This window comes from Nipponia nippon, unplaced genomic scaffold, assembly GCF_047370975.1.
Source record: "Nipponia nippon isolate SJK-2023a ecotype South Korea unplaced genomic scaffold, ASM4737097v1 scaffold_2, whole genome shotgun sequence".
In the NCBI taxonomy this organism is placed as follows: Eukaryota; Metazoa; Chordata; class Aves; order Pelecaniformes; family Threskiornithidae; genus Nipponia; species Nipponia nippon.
Window position 1 is genome coordinate 131,480,173 of NW_028262336.1, and position 20,029 is coordinate 131,500,201.

Here is a 20,029-nt window from a genome sequence, read left to right on the forward strand (position 1 = left end):
ACTTATCGTGTTTAAATTATTTTAAAACCCTAAAAAAATCATTAACTTGCAGTTTAAGTTGCTATGGTGCACATAACTTTACAAAGATGTTACCATTAGGTAACATCAAACACTCTAATCCAAGTCACAATCCAAAAACATCCCATAGGTTAAAAATGCACATATAAGCCTACCACACACTTTAAAAAGACACTCAGACCTCCAGGGTAAATCACAGCTGCGTAGGTCCTCCAACAGCAGAATCAGGCTATAAACAACCACTTAGTTCATTCTGCTTTACGTAACCCTTAATGGCCATAGCTGACCTGGCAGGAGGAAGAAAGTAAGTGTGGTTTATGAGTCAACTTAATGATTCTTACATATCTAAAAATAACTCAGGCCACTGTGAGGCACTGTGAGATGGAAGAAGGGACAGGTAACCCAGGAGGAATATAGAGATGTTATCCAAGAAAGCAGATATGGGGTAGGGAAAACCAAAGCCCACCTGGAGTCAAATCTGGCGAGAGGTGTGAGGTGAAACAAGAGAGGCTTCTGCAGGTGCATCAGCAGCAACAGGAAGACTAAGGAAAATGTGGGTCCACTGCTAAATGGGACAAGCACCCTGGTGAACAAGGACACAGAAAAGCAGCCTTCATGAATCCCAGGCCCCTAAGACCAAAGGGAAACTGGAGCAAGGAAGACTTACCTCAGTGGAGGAGGGTCAGGATAGGGACCACTTTTAGCAGACTGGGCTTACACAAGTCTGTGGGACCTGAAAGAATGCACCCACAAGTGGTGAGGGAGCTGGATGACATCACTGCGAGACCACTCTCCATTATCTCCAAAAGGTCATGGTGACGGGGGAGGTTTCTGACGACTGGAAGACAGCAAATACCACTCCTATCTGCAAGAAGGGCAAAAAGGAAGATCCAGGGAACAACAGGCCAGTCAGCCTCACCTCAGTCCCTGGGAAAGTGATGGAGCAAATCTTCCTGAAAACCATTTCCAAACACAAGGCGGCAAGAAAGGGGTAGTCCACAAAGATTTATGAAGAGAAAATCATGCTTAACTAACCTGATAGCCTTCTACAATGAGATGACTTGGTGCAGGAGGGGAGAGCAGTGGATGTTGTTTGCCTCAACTTTAGTAAGGCTCTAGCTGCCCCTCCTTTGAGCAGGGGAGGTGGACTAGATCTCTAGGTGACCCTTCCAACTTCAATTATTCTATGATTCAGTCCCTCTTATGAAGACCATACCTTTCAAAGATAATCGAGAGTGGCCTCGCAGTGATGCCATCCAGCTCCCTCACCACTTGTGGGTGCATTCTTTCAGGTCAGATTCCAGTAATTTCTTCCCTCTTCATGCATCCAAAGGTAGCTTTAGCTCTTTTTGCTCCAGTACTGAGTTTTAACTTGCTTATCTTCTACCAGTGTAAACCATTTCAGCCCTTATTTTTCTGGACAGTCCCATCATCATGGAAATGCTTTGCATTTGGCTCTGTTAAGAGCAACCTTGTTTGGGAGGATCCAGTTTACTAGTTCATTGTTTCTTTCTTACCTGTTTATCTTTCAGCCAGTGTTAGCGTCATCTGCAAACTTCATCAGCAATGACTTATTTACTTCTAAATCGCCAAAAATATTGATGCAACACTGAGCTTCAAATATTCCTTCTGACAACTTTTCCCTCTGAGATATCTTCATATATTTAACATATGTTTAGATAGATGCACTACTTTTTAACAAAAGTGTCATGGAGTATTATGGAGTGTATTATAATTTGAACTAATGTCTTGTTCTTTGTCGGGGAGCCAACTGCCTTCAAGCAGAGGCCTACCCTGGTTGTAGTTGACTGCTTTTGGGCCCTCACCGTAAGAAGTCAGCAACCACCATTTCACCTTGCTTCATTCATCATTTGTCATCATGTTCCATCACACTCTGATTTGAAATTCAATGTAGTTGAGTAGTCTGGTCCCCAAAATACAACTAATTTAAAAACAAGTGCCTTGTCACTGGATCAATGTTTTCTGTGTTACGATTGTATCTAAACAGGCCATGCGCAGCTGATGAAACACTGGCCAAGCCACTCTCTCATTCCCCCATCAACAGGACAGGGGGAGAAAATAAGATGAAAAAACTTGTACGCTGAGATAAAAACAGGGAAATCACTTACCAGCTACTGTCATGGGCAAAACAGACTCGACTTGGGGAAGACTAATTTAATTTATTGCCGATTTAAAATAGAGTAGGATGGTGAGAAACAAAGACAAAACTAAAACCACCTTCGCCCCAGCCCCCTTCTTCTCAGGGTCAACTTCACTCCTGCACTTCTGACACTTCTACCTCCACCCCACCCCAGCGGCACAGGGGGATTGTGGTCAACTCATTGTGGTCAACTCATCAAGGCAACGGGGCTTGTGGTCAGCTCATGACACTTCATCTCTGCTGCTCCTTCCTCCTCACGCTGCTCCCGTGCTCCAGCATGGGGGCCTTTCCACAGCGTACAGTCTTTCAGCAAAAGACTGCTCCAGCATGGGTCCCCTGCGTGCCACAGTGCCTGCCAGAAAACCTGCTCCTGCAGGGGCTCCTCTCCATGGGCTGCAGCTTGCTGCAGGACATATCCCCTGCTGCAGTGTAGGATCCTCCACAGGCTGCAGGGTGGCTATTTGCTCTGGCGTGGTCGTCCATGGGCTGCAGGGGGACAACCTGTGTCACCATGGTCTTCTCCACAGGCTGCACTAGCACTTCTCCACTAGCATTGCTGATGGGCTCAGTTTTGAGCAGCAGTAGGTTCGTTCTGCAGCTGGCTGGAAGCAGCTGTGTCCGGCACGGGGCAACTGTGGCCTCTTCTCACAGAGGCCACCCCTGCAGCTCCACTGCTGCCAACACCTGAACACCTGGCCACGTAAACCCAGTGCGCAGTGGTGGTCGTAGTCTTTGACACACATGTATATATCTTAACACTTGCTACACTGAATAATGTAAATCTAAAAAGAATGTTTAAACATGTGTTATGCTGCCTGAAAAGAAGCTGGTGATGCCAAGATAGAAATAATTCCTCCAAGAAAACTGTGAGGGGGAAAAAAAAAAGGAACTACTGAAACTCATTATGGACTTAAAATAGCAGAGGTAACTGCCACCCCCACTGTCCTTTAAAAATGCTGTTGATATTTTTTGCAGTGAGTGGAAGAGGGAGATTGAGGATATTATTGCCAGAGAATAATATTTCTAGAAGATAAACAGTACAATTATTCAGAGAATAATTCAGTACAATTATTAATTGGAGTGTGGAATATGTACTTGCTAACCGTAACGTAGGGCTACAGTTGCCTAGCATTTCAAAGAACGTGTTGTAAATGAGACATCACAGAAGAGCTACAAAAGTATACTAGAGATGAAAGAAGATAGGATTTTTTTTTCCCGCTTGTTTAACTTCTGTTTCTTATAACTGTTACTCAGCAGTCTAAAAGGAACTCTTGTTTTATGTTCATGTGGTTAGCTGTTTGGTCAGCCTTCTTCTTGCTTTACTGTGGCAACTGAATATTGAGAAAAAAAATGCATATGGGTCAACTGATAGGACTGATCAACAAATCCCTACAATGCAAGAAGGCTCAGAGGAGATGGCCACAGGTGGTGTAATCCTGAAGCTCAGGGAAGAGTATAGGGAGTGACCACAGCTGTGGCAAAGCAAGCTGAACTTAACACAAAGGGGACCGGAGGGTGGCCTTTGTTTTAGATAAAGGCGGTATCAGTTGAATCAACTGGTTGTATAAATGGCTTTCCCAGAGTTAATCAAATAGGTGTGAATGTCTTCCTGAGCAAGCCAGACCAGCCAAGGGCTAAGTATATACATGGCTTAGCCCAACATAGAGTATAACAACTGAGCAACCAAAACAACGAACCTTGAAGAGAGCAAGGGGCTTGAGTTGTCTTCAACCGGTGTATCCCTTCCCCAGCAACTGGAGACGCCCAGCATCGTGACAGTGAGCTGAACAGAGAGCTTTGGCTGGAACTCAGGACAAAAAGGAGAGTTTCTGACCTTTGGAAGAAGGGGCAGGCAACTCAGGAGGACTACAAGGATGTCATGAGGTTATGCAGGAAGAAAATTAGAAGGGCCAAAGCCCAGCTAGAACATAATTTGGCTACTGCCATAAAAGACAATAAAAAATGTTCTATAAATACATTAGCAACCAAAGGAGGGCTATGGAGAATCTCCATCCTTTATTGGATGTGGGGGGAAACAGTGACAAAGGATGAGGAAAAGGCTGAGGTACTTAATGCCTTCTTTGCCTCAGTCTTTAATAGTCAGAGCAGTTGTGTCAGACTAGTCAGACTGTGTTCGGTGTTGGGCCCCTCACTCCAAGAAGGACATCGAGGTGCTGGAGCGCGGCCAGAGCAGGGCAACGCAGCTGGTGAAGGGTCTGGAGCACAAGGCTTATGAGGAGCAGCTGAGGGAGCTGGGGTTGTTTAGCCTGGAGAAAAGGAGGCTCAGAGAAGACCTTATCGCTCTCTGCAGCTACCGGAAAGGAGGTTGTGGCGAGGCAGGGGTCGGTCTCTTCTGCCAAGTAACAAGTGACAGGATGAGAGGAAACGGCCTCAAGCTGCGCCAGAGGTGGTTTAGGTTGGATATTAGGAAAAATTTCTTCACCGAAAGGGTTGTCAAGCATTGGGTTGAGTCCCCATCCCTGGAGGTATTTAAAAGACGTGTAGATGTGGTGCTTAGGGGCATGGTTTAGTGGTGGACTTGGCAGTGCTGGGTTAATGGTTGGACTTGATGATCCTAAAGGTCTTTTCCAACTTAAATGATTCTATGATTCTATATAAAGACTGGTAATGGGAATCACATTCGTATTGAGATTCAACTGTATATTGCAATTGCTACATTATGCTTGTGTTGTGATTTCAGTATACTGCTGTATCACTCTGCTAAATCAAATCCCATGTAATGCCAAGTATCTTCAAATAAGTAAATCTGCTACCAAACATTAAACCCTCCTTCTGTGGAATTTCTAAAAGAACCTGGTCAGAGACTATTGGACACTGACAACTGACCAAACAATATAGAAATGGCTTTCCTGAACTGATGGACCAATATAAAGTAGGGGATATAAACAATCCAGATTGATCTGAAACCCCAAAGGTGTGCAGCATTTGCATTTCACCCTGCAGCAATGCAAGTTGGTAATACTAGCTTGAACTGCTATTTGTGCATGAAGAGCTCTCTTAGAAATCACAGACAAGCTGTCTGTTGCTACTTGGGACTGGTAATAGACAAGACCATCCCACGTAAATCCCATTATCCCAATTATCTACACGATGTGTTCTTGATTTCCAGCTTCCTCCTCATCTCACATAAAGAATCACTGAAATATCCCCACAGCACTTACCAACAGCCACCTTACAGCCAACACTGCCCTCTCAAACACTGCAAGTTTTGACATTGTTGGTGGATTCTAGCACGTTGGCTAAGGTGTCTCTTGGTATTCCCTTTGAAGCTACAGCACTCTCTAATGCAGTGTTACAGTACTTCAGCACTCTGAATCCCATTCCCTGTTTTAACAGTCTAAAATTTCAATCATTTTTGTGTTTGTTTTGTTGTTGTTGTTGAACTGAGGCCCCATATCATGCTTCCATTGCCTAAGGCACTAGGCTTCCCTGGGTGAATAACTACTTGAAAAAGATAATAGAGAGAAACTTAGAATGTGTAGAAATGGGAGAGAGGCTGATTTCTACACCTGGGAAGCATGGTGCCAAAAGCACAGGAGCTAGTGGTAATAAGGGTATGGAAATGCTAATTTATTAGATGGAAACAATTAGAATTTAATTTTAATTTGGTTCTTACATTGCCTCTGCATCCCTGAATGGAAAGAATGGGCATACATAACTGCAGCAATTGATAATGGAAACAATTTTTAACCAATTCTACCGCATTACAGGTGACATATTTGGTAAATATCTAATGCAGTATCTATATTTAGGAAGAGATTTCCTAAAAAGTGTTTTGAACAATTACAGGTCTGTTAGCCTGATTGTAACAGACTGCAAAACTGTCCAGGATGGAACCTTATAACACAGACCAATTCAGCTGAAAAGCATGATACAAACTTTTAACGGCCCAAGTAATTAACAATATGAACAACTTAACTAATGATGTTGTGAATTTCTGGTCATTGGTAACTCCTGAATCAAAATGTGTTTGTGTGTGGTTTTGCTTTGTTTTGTTTTGTTTTGTTTTTTAGCAAAATGTATGTTAGTAAGTCAAGGAAAATATAATTCAGGGAAGTTTTCTGGCATGTGTTTTACAAGGTGACAGACTGATTCACAGTACTCTCTGTGGTTTTATGATTTATGAATTCTAGTAACTGTATCTCAGATTAATTTGAATCCTACTGTTCTGAAGATAACATGACAACATGTCCATGTCTGTCTTGTGCTGGGGACCCCAGAGCTGGATGCCGTGCTCCAGGTGGGGTCTCACCCAGAGCAGAGTAGACGGGGAGAATCACTTCCCTCAACCTGGATATTGTATCCTCAGCCACAATACGACTGGTTTTCTGGGCTGCAAGTGCACATTGTTGGCTCATGTCCAATTTTTCATCCCCAAGTCCAGTATCCCCGAGTCCTTCTCTGCAGGGCTGCTCTCAATCCATTCATCCCACAGTCTGTATTGATACTGGTGATTGCCCCAACCCAGGTTCTGTAGTTCTCTAATGAAGGCAAAATATGATTTTAAGCAACTTAAGCATTCTCCATTCATCATGGATCTGACAAACCTGAAAAAGCATTCAAAGTAAAATCATGTGAGCAGGGGTCACAGTAGTAGAGGAATCAGAAAAATCCAGGGTTTTTTTGACTCCATTAGATGACTACTCATCCCTGTAATTCCACTGGCACTTTGAGTAGCATTTCTAACTCTTCAGAAGTGTATTGCCATAGCAAGTGTAACTCAGTGAAGCTGCACTGATTTCATTGAAACAAACATTTTGTCCAAGAAATGGTTGAAACTTAACTTTCAGGGGCTCTTTCTCCCCCACCATTCTCAAAATCAGTATTATCCTCACCCCACCATCCTCAAAATCAGTGTAGGCCTGTATTTACATACTAAGCATCTTTCTGTGATTCAGTACAGACATCTTTTTGGTTGTTTTTTTTTTTTTTTCTGCAAGATGAGATGTCTTATAAAAACTTCACAGTGGTTCTGAGGAGCTTGTGTGTTTGTGTTATGCAAAAGGGAGAGCTGGCAAAGTTTTGGAATGTTGCAAGTTCTTACATCTATCTATTCAGTTCTAAAATTGCAAGCAAAAAAACCCTCCAGTAAACCAACAATACCGCTGATAGTACCCCTGTACTGGGCACTGGTGAGGCCACACCTCAAGTACCGTGTTCAGTGTTGGGCCCCTCACTCCAAGAAGGACATCGAGGTGCTGGAGCGTGGCCAAAGAAGGGCAATGAAGTTGGTGAAGGGTCTAGAGCACAAGTCTTACGAGGAGCGGCTGGGGGAGCTGGGGGGGCTCAGCCTGGAGAAGAGGAGGCTGAGGGGAGCCCTCATCGCTCTCTACAACTGCCTGAAAGGAGGTTGTAGCGAGGTGGGGGTCGGTCTCTTCTCCCCAGGAACAAGCGATAGGATGAGAGGAAACGGCCTGAAGCTGCACCAGGGCAGGTTTGGGTTGGATATCAGGAAAAAATTATTCACCGAAAGGGCTGTCAGGCACTGGAACAGGCTGCCCAGGGAAGTGGTTGAGTCTCCATCCCTGGAGGGATTTAAAAGACGGGTAGACGTGGTGCCTGAGGACATGGTTTAGTGGTGGACTTGGCAGTGATAGGTTAACAGTTGGACTCGATGATCTTAAGGGTCTTTTCCAACCTTAACGATTCTATGATTCTATTATATGCATTATAAAATATACATTAGAATAATCATGGTATGTTAGACCAAAGATCCATTTAGCCTGGTATCCTCTCTGACAGCACATACCTAGAAAAACATGAGAAAAGAGGAGCCATATCATGACACTTCCCTGGAATGCCACTAGCAGCTTTGTACACAGACTAGGACACCTTTTCGTGCTTTTATGAGAAAGTGAAATACCATTTCATTCTATCTTAATTTTTGAAACAACCAAATTACTGAGGATTTGAGCATAAATTTTCTCACATTAAAAGGTTTTCTTTCATTATGGTCAGTCAGTTTAAGAAATGCCCACCACGTGTATATAGAGGGGTGTGAAATGCATACTCCATAAATGAAGACATCAGTCCAAAAGGTAAAACATCCAATGGGTCTATTCTTGATCTGGAGGCCTTGAGCTGGTAGTGTGCAGAGAGAGGGCAAGCTTTAATTTTGTGGGTATATCCTGATATCACTGAGGGATGCTCAGCTAAACTCTGATGCTGCTGCAGGTATTACAGTAGTTTCTTTGTGGCAGTTTACAGAAACATTTGCTAGAGACAGAAAAATGCACACTGGCCAGTGAATGATGCCTACTGTTATGTAGGGCTCTCTGCTGTTGCCAGTTCAGATGCTTTTGAGCTGCATCATAGCATGCTGTAGCAAGTCACCTTCTATTTCTCCAGTCCTTCCCTTTGCTAGAGACTCTTCTCTAACACTCCTTGTTTCTCTATTCTTGTGACCTAATTCCTCCTGTTGTAATTCCTCTGTGAATTTTAACGTCTTTTCCTTAGAACAGCAGCTCTCCAAAAGTTGCCTGTTAGCATGTTGCAGAGCAAGATTAATTTTTATATACTCAGGTATTAATCTACTAGGAGGCAGGGCACTTAAGAGCTCTTAAGAGCTCTCCTGCTTCCCCTTGTATTAAGGCCGACTTGTACAGCTGACTTGAATATTATGTGCCACTGTTACAATCGTGAGGCTCTTGATCTAATGTGAGCATAGCTGAGAAAATGGGTGGGTAGTAAGAAGGCAGAATAGTGCATGGCCATTACTGTTCATTTGGGATACATTTCTGTGTGAAGCATCTCTCTCTGGGCCTGGACACCCAGGGAGACAGCTTGCTTATGCTTTTGCTTCCTAAAGTATGCTATGTAAACTGGATGCTTCCCAATTTCATCTGGCCCTGGCATCCTCTACTTCTTTCTTCCATGCACATTGGAAGACGTTTGAGCCTAGACTGAAGTCTTCAGCTCTCTTCTTGCCTATTCTAGATGGGCATGTTTGCTGCACCAATTACCTCTAATTACCTCTTGGAGTCCTGAAAGAGGACGCATAGATTGCTTTCACTGCTTCTTTTGCCTCAGTCTTTAATGCTAATGATAGACCTGGGTCTGCCTGGTCCTCTGAGTTGGAGGACCACAGCTGTGGGAACAGTGACTTTCCATTTGTGGACACTGAAATTGTAAGGGACTGGCTGTATCAGCTGGATGTTCGTAAGTCCATGGGGCCTGATGGGATTCACCCCAGAGTACTGAAGGAGTTAGCGGATGTTACAGCAGGACCCCTCTCAATCATCTGCCAAAGGTCTTGGGAGTCTGGGGAGGTCCCCGCTGACTGGAAGCTAGCCAACGTTATTCCAATTTACAAGAAGGGCATGAGAGAGGACCCAGGAAACTACAGACCTGTTAGTCTAACCTCAGCACCAGGAAAAATTATGGAGAAGATCATACTGGGTGCTATTGAAAGGCATTTAAAGGACAATGCAATTATCAGGCACAGTCAAAATGGGTTCACAAAGCGCAAGTCCTGTCTAACCAATTTGATATCCTTCTATGATAAGGTCACCTGCCTAGTGGATGAAGGGAAGGTGGTGGATGTAGTTTTTCTGGATTTTAGTAAGGCTTTTGATACTGTCCTTCACAGTATCCTTCTGGTCAAGTTGTCTGACTGTGAGACAACCAAGTACATGGTGCATTGGGGGAAGAACTGGCTGAACGGCAGGGCTCAAAGGGTTGCAGTGAATGGGGCTATATCTGGCTGGCAACCAGTCACCAGTGGTGGTCCTCAGGGCTCAATCCTAGGGCCAGTGCTCTTCAATACTTTTATCAATGATCTGGATGCAGGAGTTGAATGCACCAGTAGTAAGTCTGCTGATGATACGAAACTGGGAGGTGCTGTTGACTCTCTTGAGGGACAAGAGGCCTTGCAGAGGGATCTAGATAGTTTGGAGCATTGGGCAATCATCAATGGCATGAAATTTAACAAAACCAAAAGCCGGATTCTGCCCCTGGGATGGAGTAACGCCAGACACAAGTATAAATTGGGAGAGGAGTGGCTTGAGAGCAGCCCTGCAGAAAGGGACCTGGGGGTGCTGGTTGGCAGCAGGCTCAACAGGAGTCAGCAGCGTGCCCTGGCAGCCAAGAGGGCAAACCGCGTCCTGGGGTGCGTCAAACACAGTACAACTAGCCGGTCAAGAGAGGTAATTATCCCGCTGTATTTAGCAATGGTGTGGCCTCACCTTCAGTTCTGTGTGCAGGTCCGGGCCCCACAATTTAAGAAGGATGTGAAGGTACTCGAATGGGTCCAGAGGAGGGCAACAAAGCTGATGAAGGGGCTGGAAGGCATGGCCTGTGAGGAGTGGCTAAGGACTCTGGGTTTGTCTAGTTTGGAGAAAAAGAGACTGAGGGACAACTTCATTGCTGTCTACAGCTTCCTGAGGAGGGAAGTGGAGAGGGAGGTGCTGATCTCTTCTCCCTGGTATCCAGGAACAGGATGCGTGGGAATGGTTCCAAGTTGTGTCAGGGGAGGTTTAGACTGGACATTAGGAAGCATTTTTTTACAGAAAGGGTGGTCAAACACTGGAGCAGGCTTCCTAGAGAGGTGGTCGATGCCCCATGCCTGTCAGTGTTTAAGAGGCATTTGGACAATGCCCTTAATGCCTTAACACTTTAACTTTTGGTCAGCCCTGAAGTGGTCAGGCAGTTGGACTAGATGATCGTTGTAGGTCCCTTCCAAGTAGATCTATTCTATTCTAATATAGAAGAAGAATGAATATTTTCTGGTTTCATTACTGTCAAAGGTGAAAGACTCTTCTTAGCACTTTCCCAGGTCTGTCCCATCCAGTGTCCAGATCCACACTTAGAAAGACAATATATCCAACGTCACTCACCTAAGAAACATTGGGATGTGCAGTGGCTTTAGCATCCTCTGCCACAGCCATGTGACAGAATGAACAATATGCAGCTTTTAGAACTCTGTAAGTCTGAGAAACATTGTCCTTCACCTAGATTACACACAACTACAGGTCTTCTGTTTTATGCTTACTATTGGTTCTTTATTTCTCAAATAAAGAAGCAAAATATAAGGTTTAAGTGTAATTTACAGAAAATTAACACATCTCACAGCTCTTGCTTTGTGCCTGAGTGATTTTGTGCATCACAGGTTTTATGTCTCACTCACACTTGGAGGCTGAAGTCCAGAGCCTACTGTGCCGCAAACTGCCTATTCATTGTAAAAATACCATCTACAAACTTCATCTTCCCTTCTAGAGCAAACAATGAGAGAGTCACATAAATCCTTTGAAATGCTGCATTTGAAATCCTCAGAACATGTTACCTGGGATTACAATAACAGAATAAAGTAGGTAAGAAATTTCCGCATTTGTGATGGGGAGAAGAAAGAGGAGAAGAATGAAAGCAAGGCAAAGAGAAACAAGAGGTTATTTCTTGTTCCTTTCCTGTGGGAGAAAGCAGAGAGCTCTTACAAAGAAAGAACTGAAAGCAGCAGGAGGAAAGAGTTTGAGGAATGAGCTAAAACAGGCTGAAGGAACCTGAAATTGAGGACAAGGGAGTAAGTAAAACTTTGAACCTTTCCATTTTAAACTAGGAAGATGGCAAAATGAGAGCGGGAGGAAAGGTAGTGAAGTGGCAGAATTCAGACTGTTTATGGGAGTTTGTTAATATCAGTGCAGGAGTGAGGCCGCACCTCGAGTACCGTGTTCAGTGTTGGGCCCCTCACTCCAAGAAGGACATCGAGGTGCTGGAGCGTGGCCAAAGAAGGGCAACGAAGTTGGTGAAGGGTCTAGAGCACAAGTCTTACGAGGAGCGGCTGGGGGAGCTGGGGGGGCTCAGCCTGGAGAAGAGGAGGCTGAGGGGAGCCCTCATCACTCTCTGCAACGGCCTGAAAGGAGGCTGGAGCCGGGGGGGTCGGTCTCTTCTCCCCAGGAACAAGCGATGGGATGAGAGGGAACGGCCTGAAGCTGCGCCAGGGCAGGTTTAGGTTGGATATCAGGAAAAAATTATTCACCGAAAGGGTAGTCAGGCATTGGAACAGGCTGCCCAGGGAAGTGGTTGAGTCTCCATCCCTGGAGGTATTTAAAAGATGGGTAGACGTGGTGCTCGAGGACGTGGTTTAGTGGTGGCCTTGGCAGGGTTAGATTAACGGTTGGACTCCATGATCTTAAGGGTCTTTTCCAACCTTAACGATTCTATGATTCTATGAAAGAGATCCCAGGAGTATGTAAGGGCTGAGGACTTTCTGGGTTGAGCTTGTAATAGAAGAGAAGGGGAAAATAAATCAAGGGTAGAGGACAACAGAACATGAAGAGTATTAGCCAGTGGAGAAGTGTGAGCAATGACTGTGAGCAGAAGAGAAAGAGCCAGAAACTGAAAGAAGAGAGAAAGGCTCGCAGGGTGGACCTGGTGACAGCAACACTGAAAAGCTCAACACAGCACTGCTCTGAAGAGGAAAAGAGGGAAGGAAGCAGGGTAGGGGAAGAGGGAGCAATGGAAAAGCAGCAGTGCGACATTCCCCCACGGCCTGACCCAATTCAAGCAACATGATCCATCAGGAGTTTAGACCTTGAGAAATGTCAAATCATGGCATTGAAATCTCTGAAGGACTCAGGACATAGACAGGGAGGCCGTGAAGATGCCAGGGACAGGCGCGTTTTTTACGGAGAGCATTTCAGAAACAGCAGGAGAAGGCAAGGTGATGTTAAAATCAGCAACATGACCTGGTGCGTAGGCAGAAAAGATGGAAGGAAATATTAATCCAACTAAGGGAGAGGGAAGGAAGTAGAAGCTCTTGCAATAGGGATACAGGATTTAGATTTATGCTTACAACGGGAAAGCAAAAACAAGGCAGAGAAACGATCTAGCAAAGGTAATGTGAACCACTAACATAGAAGGATTATAAGATGGAGAATTAGCATCAGCAAGACAGGAGGAATAAAAAAGTATGAATGGCACATAAACAAGAACCCTCCCTCAAAGCATTTGAAAAATGCTGAGCAGATAATTTTCATAGCAGGACCACAAAGTGCTGGACCGTACCAGGCTACCCTGGAGGAAAAGAGGATGATTGCAAGGCAAGACATAAAAATGAAGACAAGAACATCTCCCACATGTTTGTTACATTGCCTGCTAGGTTATGAACAGCAGTATCCCAAGCTCTGCATTAGTCCTTAGGACAGGTTAGAAGAACAAGCCCATAGTGCCATTCGCCATAGTACAATGTCACCTCAAGCAGAGTTGAGAGATGGGACAAGGTGAGAAAAGCCTGTTGTGCTTCCCTCCCATTTCTAATTGGTGTTTGCTTTACTCTATTGCTCCTAGTCTGGCAGAGGGAGTCCTTTCCTCTTGGGAAAAGCTCCATTCTGGATCTTACTAAGAATTGGTCTCATCCTCCAACAAGGACCTTCTTCCCATGGGGTGAGGATATGCTCCATTCCTGCAGCCCTTCTCATTGTAATAGACTGGACTGGGACTGCACGGTTCATCAGCTCCTGCAACTGCAAGCAGCCTGGCTGCTCTGCACTGATGGGAGATAATTAAAACCTTCCTTGGTACTGCTTTCTCCACTCAGAATAGAAAGTGCCTCCCTCTCCATTATGAAACCCATTCCCAGCCCAGAACAAAGGCTAGAAGTTTCTGGCAAATACAGATCTCACCACAAGAAAGCAGGGGCCAGCATAATTTATATTGTTTCCTCCCTTGCCATCTACGTGTGGGGCCCCAAAATGATGATGTCGTGGCTCAGATGCTATAAACAAGGCCAAATTCATGGACCAGAGACTCCCTGGAGACTGGCTAGATGTCTGTGTTAGGTTATGGGTTCCTGGGAGCAGAGATATAGCAGGATGAAGCTGAGAGAATGGGAAGTTGCAGAACTGGGGGTTAGGACACTGGAGATTATATACTTTCCCTCTGCTAGTCCTGTTCATCCAAACCTCCTAGGAAGAAATTGGTGAATGTGATTCTGGTTTTAACATCATGTGGATGGGGTATTCTAATCTGGGGAAAGCAGCACTATGTCTGCTGGCAAACATGGCAATATAATACTAGTGATCCTTGAAACGTCAGGAAACCGGTAAGAAATAACGTTACCTGCCAGAGGAACACAGAAGGCATCACATACCTGGGACACTAACGAAATTTACTCATAGTCCAAATACAGATTGGACTTCATTTTCTGGAAGTCCTGTTGTAGTTACATACTGGTTAATTTTACAGCCATTTTAAAACTAAAGAGACTGTGCCTTCAATCTCTGAATATAGGGGAAACCTCAAACCAGAACTCCTTTCAACTTGTAACCAGAACGGGTTTGAAATGCTGATCCCAAGACACTGACATTATGCCAGTAATCATTATACTGATGAAATATACATATGTAATACCAATCCTTCTTTGCAGTTGGACTAGATGACTGTTATAGGTCCCTTCCAACTGTTCTGTTCTGTTCTGTTCTGTTCTATGGTATTGTCCTTTTCATACACTCCTCAAAATACCTTTTGGTCTAGCTATTTCATCAAACTGAGAACCCATATTCTGTTCGTCATCTAATGCAATCAATAAATCCTTTAATTCCCGCTTTCCAGGACACAGTAACCAATCCGTAACTGTGAACTTCTCTGTGGGACTCTCCTAGAAACAACCCTGCTGGCTGACAATCATCAGCTGGCTGACAACGCTGTAAAACACAGCAACAGAGTTTAAGTCAAAAGTTGATGAATTACTGCTCAGTGTTTAATCAGCTCTTCATGTACTACTGACAAACGCCTTACAGAACTCCCTTATCTATCTCTGATGTGCCCAAATGCCTTTTTTTTCCTCATGCTTCCCCCTCGGAGGTATGAAATTTAGTCTTATCCCCGTTTTACAGATGGGGAATTGAGACAGAGATTTGAGGAGGATACAATGTAAGAGACAGATTTTTGAAGGCTTTCAAGTCATCAAAGAAACTATGAAACAGCCAGTGTATAATTTTTGCATTTGTAGGGACGAACAAGGCAGGGTCTTTATCTCTAAAATACAAAGGGAGCTCTGAGAGGCTTGAGTCTGTTGATTAAAACAGCCAGAGGAGCAGCACCCCCATTCATCAGGCCTCTAAAGACGCTCAGAAAGGTTACTTTTGAAACTTCCCTCAATGGAAGTTAAAGGTTCCTATCTTGCTCATACCTCTTTGAAAAAAATCCACACTGGACAATAACTCAAACTGGAATTCGACCTGTTCAGAGAGAAAAAGCAAATTGAGATGGTGTGATAAGGTCTTTGCATAGCACGAACATAAGTGTAATACAGCATAAAGTGCCATATCAGTTTATCAGAAGTATCACGGGTGCTTTACCCCAATCCATGTTTATTCACAGAATGTAGAGAATCACTGAATGCAACAGAGACATTTGATAATGTGTTACTTAAAGTGGGGAAAGCAGCAGGTAGCACAGGAACTGTGTGGTGGGTAAGGAGATGAAGAGTGCCTCCCACCAAGCAGATGAAAGGCAGAATGGGGGTCGGTATCACTTGATGTGAAGCGTATGAGCATCCTCCTGCAAGAAGACTTCAAGACATTTTTTGGAAAGCTCTGGTAGTTTTTCATGAAGAGTAGATCATAGCAGTGCCTAAGGTCAAGCTCTTGTCCTTCAACATGGAATGGACAATATAATTTAATGAAGTTCTGAGTTATTAACAAGGAGATTTTAAAAGACCACAATATTATGTGGGAATAAAACAGGGAAGCAAACCTCCTAGGATATCAACATATCTCCACTGGTGGTATTCCAAACAGACATACAATTATCTTGCTCAGAAATGTGTGTTGGTTGTATAGTTAATGGCAATCATCACTCCCTCTTACAATGTGCGGTCAACCCTTCCACTATTTTGCCCAGGGCTGATACTGTATTGTGTCCAACAATTTCACAAGACATGTCACTTTCATCGTATAAATATCAGTGCACTGGTAATTCCCCAAGATCCTTTGGTCCAAGATCTCTGCAAAACAAAAACAAGAGAAGAACAAAACCCCACCTCAACATTCTTTGTCCTTACATCTCCTCAGCTGGTTCTTTTCACCATCCTTGTTGATCCATAAATCTAAGTCCATTATAACACCGTTGCAAATGTTATCCCTCCAGGCTAGTATTTTAGCCATATCCTTACCTCAGTTTCCCCTTCTCTACTGCACAGTCTCTACAAGGCAATAAAACAAAGCACTTCTTTTATCTTTTAAAAGTTCTCACAACTGTTTCCTGCACTTCCTAACTTCTGTGACAAGACACAGGATGATTGTCTATTCCCTCCACTTGCAACATCACTTCCATTAGCATCTAAGGACATCTTCTAAACTTCCTTTCCATTGCTCTTTTTGAAGGAGAAAAGATTCCACTGAACACCAAAGCATGAGAAAATCACAATACCTTCCTTGATGGATTTTTTTTGGAGATGTTTACATTCTTAACAATGACTAGGAAGCTGGTTCCTGTGATTGTGTTCAAAGTGTTCAAAGTCAGGTTGGACGGGGCTCTAAGCTACCCAATCTAGTGAAAGATGTCCCTGCCCATGGCAGGGGGGGTGGACTAGATGATCTTTAAAGGTCTCTTCCAACCCAAACCGTTCTATGATTCTGTGATTGTATCTTGTTTTGTTAATCAGAGCCTCTTTGATGACACAGATGTATTTGGTGAAGTATTTAGGTTGTACACTCAAGACTTCCGTGTGCATATAAGACTCACAAGTTATGTTGTTTAAATTCTGCCGCACTGGCCTTAGCCTGACAAGACCTTGCCCTGTCACTGAGGCCTCTCTGTGGTATTACGTTACAATAAAATGGTCAAAATTTGAGACTTATACCATATGGTCTTCTGGATCCAATTCTTACCACGTTGTCCTAGATTGGCAGATGAATCCAGCCCTCCAGTCTTGCAGTGACTGGGAGCAACAGGACAATATCAGTAGCGTTAGAACCAAATATTTTGGGTAGCAATATTTTTAAGGCACAGTCCTACTGCTTAGCACAACACAGATGTGTAACCTTCTTATCATTCCTAGAACTGTTTCCCAGGTGCAAGCTGATAGAGACCGTGCTGCAACCGATAACCTTCAGCATGCATCTAAGTAGTTAAGAAAGCAGAACAGGTAAGGGAAAATGTTTGTAGTAGATCAGAAACACAGATTTTGTGTGCTGAGTCAGCCCACAGAAAGACCCAAACTTCTTTGGCCCACCTTGAATTGAAGCCAGAGTCTTGATACTGTGGATACAGAGTACCCTTCTGTGGGAAAATACCTCCCATTGAATCTCTTCTCTCATTTAGTGATGCTGGTGTCTCACCTACCATGCTGGGTAGCCTGGCTGTGCTGCTCTCTCTGGAGCACTCCCTGTTATTCATTTGGGGTTCTCTGACGTCAGCTCTGAGGTCAGGCAGGCAGGGCCACGCCTGTCCCTTGCCGGCTCCCAAACACAAAAGACTATAGATAGCTGTTGCAGCAAATGCTTTTCATTAAGTACTCCCCTCTCCTCAGACCGCCCGCCCAGTTGGGGGTGGGAGCAGCATGGGGCCCCTAGATGCCTGTGCTGCGCTGCTATGTGTTTTCTGTTATTTGGGGTGAGTTCTGCATTCCTCACAAGCTTTGAATGTCGTGCAGAGCCCCAGGGGAACCCTCAGAGGAGTGGGAGGAGAGACCAGGCAGGGGAAGGTTGCCCATGCACACCAGGGAAGAGGCACCCCCTCCCCGTCAGCCGGTGAAGATGTCCAAACCAGAGGGAAGTGCCAGGTCTATGACAGCATCCCCGCCACACACAGCACCCACCCCCTCTCAGAAGTGTATCTGAAAACTTTCTACTTCCTACTAGCCGGACTTGCTTAGCTAGCCTTAGTCTAGCAAAACACAGGCCAAGAGGTGATAAATCTGTCTGCTTGTACGCTTGGAGTCAGTGCCAGAACGGCAAAGGAACAATTTGAGATTAAGACTAACTGTGAATCAAGAATAAATGGATATAAATTGGCCATTAATACATGCAACAAGAAATCTGGAGGAGATTTCTAGCTATTACAGCAATCAGGCTCCAAAACATCCTTCCAAACTAAGAAGGACACAGAAGCAAAAATGCCATCTGCTTCTAAACTAGAGCCTGATAAAATGATGATTGATTACAGGATTTTATACCTGTGACAGCTAGGGATTGGACGCGCAGACCCAAGAATGGCCGCACACCACCTTCTCATGCTTTACCAAGGAAATCTCATCTAGAGACTCCTTTCCTGGAGCACACGTGCGGTGTCTTGTACTAAGGACAGGAGACTAACCTCCCAACCCCCTGCTCCCCCCCGCAAAACTGTTTGGGTCTGTGTTCTTGTGTTAAACCCAAGATGCCCAGTTCATGTTTCAGTGTCTTCTCACAGAGTTTGCACAGAAGGTTGTTATGGATATAGAAACGTAGGACTGGAGAGGACTCCCTGGGACGGCTGGATGCAGTGAGCTCAGTGGCCGCTCCCCAACTTTGCCATGTGTTTTGTTCCATCACAATTCTCAGGATGCTAGTATAACTGGAAATCCTGCAGGATCTGAAGTGCCAGCAGGATGGGCTAGCATTCCCCGTAAGTCTTAACCTGTAACTAAATCAAAACCTCATTTCCAGATTCCAGAGATGTGACAAGATCAACAAAATGATGAACAGCTAGGAAAAGGGAACCTGGAGGAAAAGGAAGCCTTGATCTCTGCAGAAACTGCGCACACGTCTAGAATACAAATAGAAACATAGGAGCTACAATAAGGTACTGTATCCTGCGCTATAACTGCCGCAGCTAGGACTAGCTACTTCAGGTATGCCAGGAATCACCTAAAACGCAACACTAATAAAATACACCTCAGAGAAAAATTTTCATGTGGTTGTTGATAAAATGCTAGCACCGGGCCGAGGATTGAACTTTATGGGTCCCAGTTAGAGATATGCATATATATCTGTGAAAGTGGCACTTTGAGACTGTAACTTATTTAATGCACAATATACTAATTTGTGCTGCGCGAGACGTGCAGAGGCACCGAATAGGACGTAAGCGCAGTACTCATGACATCTTACGTGGCTCAGGCTGCCACGGCTCCTCTACAACTCCTAGTACAAATCCTAAAGAGAAATAACAGGGAACATTCACCTCCTCTGGACCGACACCCCCATGGCCTTCCGCCCGTTTGTCCTCCACGCTTGCGAACCCCAAGAAGCCGTGTCCCAAAACACGTGCCGCCACCAGCGCCGGCTCGACTGCAAACCGCAGCCCAGGGAACAGAGCGTGGGCAGAACCGCTGCGGGTCCTGCTGCGCAGAGCTCTGCACCCCTCCACGGAGCCCCGCACCCCGCCAGGGAACTCGGCACCCTGCCCCGGGGAGCCCCGCACCCTGCCCCGGGGAGCCCCGCACCCTCCGGGCGGCTCCGCATCCCGCCAGGGAACTCGCCCCGCACCCTGCCCCGGGCCAGCTCCGCACCCTCCGGGCGGCTCCGCACCCCGCCTGGGAGATGGGCACCCTGCCCCGGGGACCCCCGCACCCTCCGGGCGGCTCCGCACCCCGCTCCTGGCGCCGCGCTGCCCGCCGCTCCTCCGCTTACCGCCCAGAGGCTGCCCGTTGCCATGGCGACGTGCTCCTGGCTCTCCCTCGCCGCCGGGCCCAGCCACGGGACTGCGCTCGCGGCTCCGCCGGGTGCCGCGGCGGCAGCGCTCGGAGCGGGGCGCCCAGGCCGGCACCCCGGGGGACCGGGACGCCAGGGGCGGCCACCCGGGATCCCAGGCGGGGGCGGCCCGTCCAGGCGGGTCGCCCGGGGGCGGGGCGGGGCGGGCCCGGCCCGGGGCGGGCGGGGCGGGCCCGCCAGGGGGCGCGCTCCAGCGGCAGCT

General features: G+C 45.7%; 1 protein-coding gene across 1 annotated transcript in view; it reads right to left on the bottom strand.

The window, feature by feature from the left end:
• DCHS1 (dachsous cadherin-related 1) overlaps window positions 1-19,941 on the bottom strand; it is an 85,894-nt gene extending 65,953 nt beyond the window's left edge. Inside the window, exon 1 of the mRNA XM_087758355.1 lies at window positions 19,747-19,941. The gene's annotated coding sequence lies outside the window, so the exon portion shown is untranslated. The remainder of the gene's footprint in view (window positions 1-19,746) is intronic.
• Window positions 19,942-20,029: the final 88 nt, after the last annotated feature.